Genomic DNA, 6000 nt, shown 5'->3' with positions numbered 1-6000 from the left:
AAGTCCTTTATCTCTAGATTGGGCACAAGTCATGGAATAGTCACACTTGCATTGTCCATTCCATGTTCCTTGATATCTTAAGCAGACTACGATATACAAATAAGTATGACATCTAATATCAACTTATTTGAGCATGGCCATGCATTTCTAGTCTCACTTAATCAAGTGGCCTAAGATATTACTCCCATTATGTAGGAGGGACTTATCCTATATCGACCAACCATATCCCTCTACATAGATTGTGGTATATCCAACATCAGTCTTTATAGAACAACCAGTTACGGTGTACGTTTGACTGTATCAAAATATACAACTCACGATGTTGGGATTATGATGATCTCAAGTCTGAGGATCATATAAATATTAATCATTATGAGTAATTTCGTGACAATTACATAATAATCTAAGAAACATACTCATAACGAGTCAGTCCAATATGTTGTTCTTAAACACACATATTCATGTAATGATTCTGACATTCCATATCAATGACAACTCTTTATCATCAATCAACTACACGTTAGTCTTAATGCATTATCGTTGTCCTATCCAACAATAATACTTGACTAAGGAACTTTTAAGAATAATCACATTATTCTCAGGACATTATTATAAAATAGTTTATTTATATACGCAGAAAAGAAACTGAAATAATAATGGTAACGCCTTATATTAATAAACATGATAAATCAAGTATGTTATTACAACCATCTCATGATTGATCTTTGGACATACTCTAACAACCTCCCACTAGCACTAAGACCAATCACTTATATATCTAATACCAAGTGACTTAGTGTGACGATTATGCTTTTGCTGTGTCAGAGGCTTGGTCAAGGGATCAGCAATGTTATCATCTGTAGGTACTCTGCATATCTCTACATCCCCTCGATCGATAATCTCTTGAATAAGATGGTAGCGCCTAAGTATATGTTTGGATCGCTGGTGAGATCTAGGTTCTTTAACTTGTGCAATGGCTCCATTATTATCACATTAGAGTTCTATAGCATCTGATATGCTAGGCACAACCCCTAGTTCAGTAATGAACTTTTTGATCCAAACCGCTTCTTTTGCTGCCTCACTGGCTGCAATATACTCAGCCTCTGTTGTAGAATCGGCTACTGTACTTTGCTTTGAACTCTTCCAGCTCACAGCACCACCATTAAGGCAAAACACAAAACCTGATTGTGATCGAGAATCGTCCTTATCGATTTGGAAGCTAGCATCAGTGTAACCTTTTACAGTTAACTCTTCCTCACCTCCATATAGTAGGAAAACATCCTTAGTTCTTCTCAAGTACTTAAGGATATTCTTGACTGTGGTCCAGTGACCTTCACCGGGATCTACTTGGTATCTGCTCGTCATGCTTAAGGCATATGAGACATCTGGACGGGTACATAACATGGCATACATGATAGATCCAATAGAGGAAGCATATGGAATTTTACTCATTCGTTCTCTCTACTGTGGAGTTGAAGGACACATTTCCTTCGAGAGTGAAATACCATGTCTCATAGGTAGGAATCCTCTCTTAGATTCTTCCATACTGAACTTTTTCAGTACTTTGTCTATGTATGTACTTTGGCTTAGACCTAGTAGTCGTCTTGATCTATCTCTATAGATCTTTACTCCTAAGATGTAAGTTGCTTCGCCCAAGTCCTTCATAGAAAAACAATTTCCTAACCAAGTCTTAATAGACTACAAGGTAGGTATGTCATTTCCTATGATAAGTATGTCATCCACATACAGTACCAAGAATGTTATAGTGCTCCCACTAACTTTCTTGTAAACACATGGCTCATCTTCATTTTGATAAAACCAAACTCTTTGATTGCATCATTAAAACGAAGATTCCAACTTCGAGAAGCTTGCTTTAATCCATAAATGGATCTTTGTAGCTTACATATCTTTCCAGCATCCTTTGGATTGACAAAACCTTCAGGTTGTGTCATGTACACATCCTCTTCAAGTTTCCTATTAAGGAAAGCTGTTTTGACGTCCATCTGCCAGATTTCATAGTCATGAAATGCAGCTATAGCTAGCAAGATCCTGATGGATTTAAACATAGCTACAGGAGAAAAGGTTTCATCATAGTCAACACCATGAACTTGGCGAAAACCTTTAGCGACTAATCGCCCCTTGTATGTTTGTACATTACCATCCATGTTGGTTTTCTTTTTGAAAACCCACTTGCACCCTATAGGCTTAACCCCTTCGAGTGGGTCAACCAAAGTCCATACTTGGTTTTCATACATGGAATCCATCTCAGATCTCATGGCTTCAAGCCATTTCTCAGAGTCTGGGCTCATCACCGCTTCTTGATAAGTCCTAGGCTCATCTTGATCTATCAGTAGAACGTCACCATACGTTGTAATGAGAAATCTATATCTCTCAGGTGCTTGGCGTTCCCTTAAAGATCTACGCAGTGGTTGTGTTTCTACAGCAATTACTTGTTCCTCAACCTCTTGTGGAACTTGTTTTTGTTCTATCTCTGGTTCAGTGGTATTTTGTGATTCTCGAACTTCATCAAGTTCAATCTTTTTCCCACTTCCTTTTCTAGAAACAAATTCTCTCTCTAGGAAGACACCAGTCCGAGCAACAAGTATTTTGTTCTCAGTGGGATTAAAGAAATAATATCATTTGGTTTCTTTTAGATACCCCACAAAAATACATTTTTCAGATTTGGGTTCAAGCTTAGTAGACGTCTGACGTTTAACATAAACTTCGCAACCCCAAATTTTCATAAAAGACATACTGGGACGTTTCCCAGTCCATATCTCATATGGTGTCTTTTGAACCGATTTAGATGGAACACGATTTAGTGTGAAAGCAGCTGTCTCAAGTGCATGTCCCCAAAAGGAAGTCGACAGATCAGCATGACTCATCATGGATCGAACCATGTCTAACAAAGTTCGATTTCTTCTTTCAGAAACTCCATTCCATTGAGGAGTACCAGGAGGAGTAAGTTGTGAGACAATCCCACATTGCTTCAAAAGATCATCAAACTCTAAGCTCATATACTCTCCACCTCGATCAGATCGAAGTGTCTTAATAGTTTTTCCTAGTTGATTTTGTACTTCATTTTTGAATTCCTTGAACTTTTCAAGGGATTCAGACTTATGGCGCATGAGATAGACATACCCATATCTACTGAAATCATCAGTGAAAGTGATGAAGTAATGAAATCCTCCTCTAGCCTGTATATTTATTGGCCCACATACATCAGAATGTATTAGGCCTAATAAATCACTAGCTCGTTCACTTTTACCAGTAAAAAGAGACTTAGTCATTTTTCCCAATAAGCAAGATTCACATATTTCAAATTTTTCAAAAACAAATGAATCCAAGAAACCATTTTTATGGAGCTTGGATATGCGTTCCTCACTTATGAGGCCCAAACGACAATGCCATAGATAAGTTTGATTTGAGTCATTTATTTTTGATCTTTTAGTATTTATGTTGTAGATGGGATTCATTTGATCTAAAACATAGAGGCCATTATTCAATTGTGCCGAACCATAGAAAACATTATTGAGAAAAAAAGAACAACAATTATTCTTAATAATTATCTCAAAACCAATTTTGTCTAAACAAGAAATTGAAATAATATTTTTAGTCAAACTGGGCACATAATAACAATCCTCTAAACATAAACCAAGTCCACTAAGCAAAGATAAATTATATGTTCCCACAGCTAATGCAGCAACTTTTGCTCCATTTCCAACTCGTAGGTCCACATCTCCTCTAGCCAAAGTCCTACTCCTTTGCAGTCCCTGTACAGAAGTACAAATGTGAGAACCACAACCAGTATCTAATACCCATGAAGTAGTAGTTGATAAATTAATATCAATAACATAAATACCTGAAGCAGACGTTTCGCTTATTTTGGCCTTCTTGACTTCCTCAAGATAGATAGGGCAATTCCGCTTCCAATGTCCAATCACACCACAATGAAAACAGTTTCCTTCCTCAGCCACCCCTCCTTTAGGTTTCAATGCAGCCTTTACTTTTCCAGGCTTGGGCCTAGCTTTGCCCTTGGGCTTTGCCTGAACTTTGGCCTTTCCCTTGCCCTTATTATTACGGACCATCAGTATAGGCTTGGGTCCAACCTTTTTCATGTTGCCTTCAGCAGTTCGTAACATACTGAGCAACTGTGGTAGAGTCTTATCAATCTCATTCATATTAAAATTGAGGACAAACTGGCTGTAGCTATCCGGCAACGATTGCAGAATAACATCAGTGGCCAACTCTTGGCTCAATGGAAACCCAAGCTTAGACAGGCTTTCAATATAGCCAATCATCTTAAAGACATGAGGTCCCACTGGGCTTCCTTCAGCCAGCTTACATTAGAACAGGGCCTTAGAGATATCGAACCTCTCTTGCCGTGCTTGCCCCTGATAAAGTTCTTTCAGATGCTCAATCATTTCATAAGCAATCATGTCCTCATGTTGCTTCTGAAGCTCAGGATTCATAGTGGCAAGCATAAGACATCCAACGTCTACCATGTCATCGAGATGCTTCCTGTAAGCATCTCTATCAGCCCTCGAGGCATTAATGGGTGGCTCGTTAGGAACTAGTTATTCAATGACATATAATTTCCGTTCTTGTTTGAGGACAATCCTCAAGTTACGGAACCAGTCAAGAAAATTTAAACTATTCAACTTGTCCTTCTCAAGGATCGATCGCAATGATAGTGTATTTGTGTTTGCAGCCATAATATATCTACAACAATGAAATTATGCGTGTGAAAATTTATCAAATTTATATTAATCATTAAAAGGACTTAATTAAATGATGCTCCCACTATTTTACTACAAAACTAATACCCTCATACGTTAGTTTCGGAAAGGCTTTCTTGAAAAGCATTTCAAGTGGGTTAAGGATCCATATTTCACCTCCTCTTAAGTCAGATTTGGCTTTACTCTCAAGATTATGGTTATCTAGGTAAGCAACACTTGCTAATTACATCATATATAACTCCTAAAGTTTGGTGAACAACTCTTGTTCTAATCATCTTATGATTTATCCAAATTACTTGCCTCTAGGTTTCTAATCCTATTAGAATAACCTAGTCAAGTCATTAACCAATTTTAACCTGCGAATATCACTTGTTTATTCTTCGCGTTTAACCAAGATAAATACTAGTACTTCGCTTTAGCAGAACCTACACAGTATTGATCGAGGCCTTAACGAGGGCAAAATTAGAAGGCTATGTTGACTTAATATTTTAATAGAGGGATTTTATTAAGATCGTTTCATCTCACCAATTATGATTTACTTTAGTCCATTTAGCCATTTAATTGATCTCATCAATTAATGTAGTTCATTATTATCAAATTTTAACATGTTTAAAATTTGGCATGCTTTAGACATCCATAGCATCTCACACATGAATAAAGCAATAAATAAATGCAATAGTTATAGCCTATAAACTAAGGTGGCGCAACCCAAGCCAATGGGAGAACCGAAAGGAAACCTAAAGGTGTAAGCCGGTTTTCAAGCTATCAGTCCACACTGGTTGGCCCATCTTCCATCTCGGCTAGCCCACAGCAACTCTTGCAAATTACAATATGTAGAAACTCATTTTACATACGAGGGAGTAAGATGAGAAGAGGAATACAAGAGAATAGTAGCAAGGCACGACACGCAGGCCGTATTTATAAAATTACAACCTTTTTTTATCAAATGGGCTGTTGGGCTATAACTATGCATTTCAAACACCGTGCATGTCAAAAATAGCATATACAAATAAACACTTTTTGTTAAGGTGTATTAAAACATATCCTTTCAACTTTATGGCCCACCAAGTTTTATTTACTATATATAAAAAAATACTTTAAGAAGATGGCGGCTGAGGCGGTGAAGGGAGCGGGCCTTCGGCTCACGACCGAAACCGTCCTCAGATCCCTATCCCCAAAAATACGATAGACAACATAATCATGTTTTCGAGATTTTAATCCCTGAAGTTTCATGCCGGAACAACCTTTGTTCCACTAACCA

Source organism: Gossypium hirsutum, chromosome D12 (genome assembly GCF_007990345.1).
Source record: "Gossypium hirsutum isolate 1008001.06 chromosome D12, Gossypium_hirsutum_v2.1, whole genome shotgun sequence".
Taxonomy (NCBI): domain Eukaryota; kingdom Viridiplantae; phylum Streptophyta; class Magnoliopsida; order Malvales; family Malvaceae; genus Gossypium; species Gossypium hirsutum.
This window is presented reverse-complemented; position numbering follows the sequence as displayed.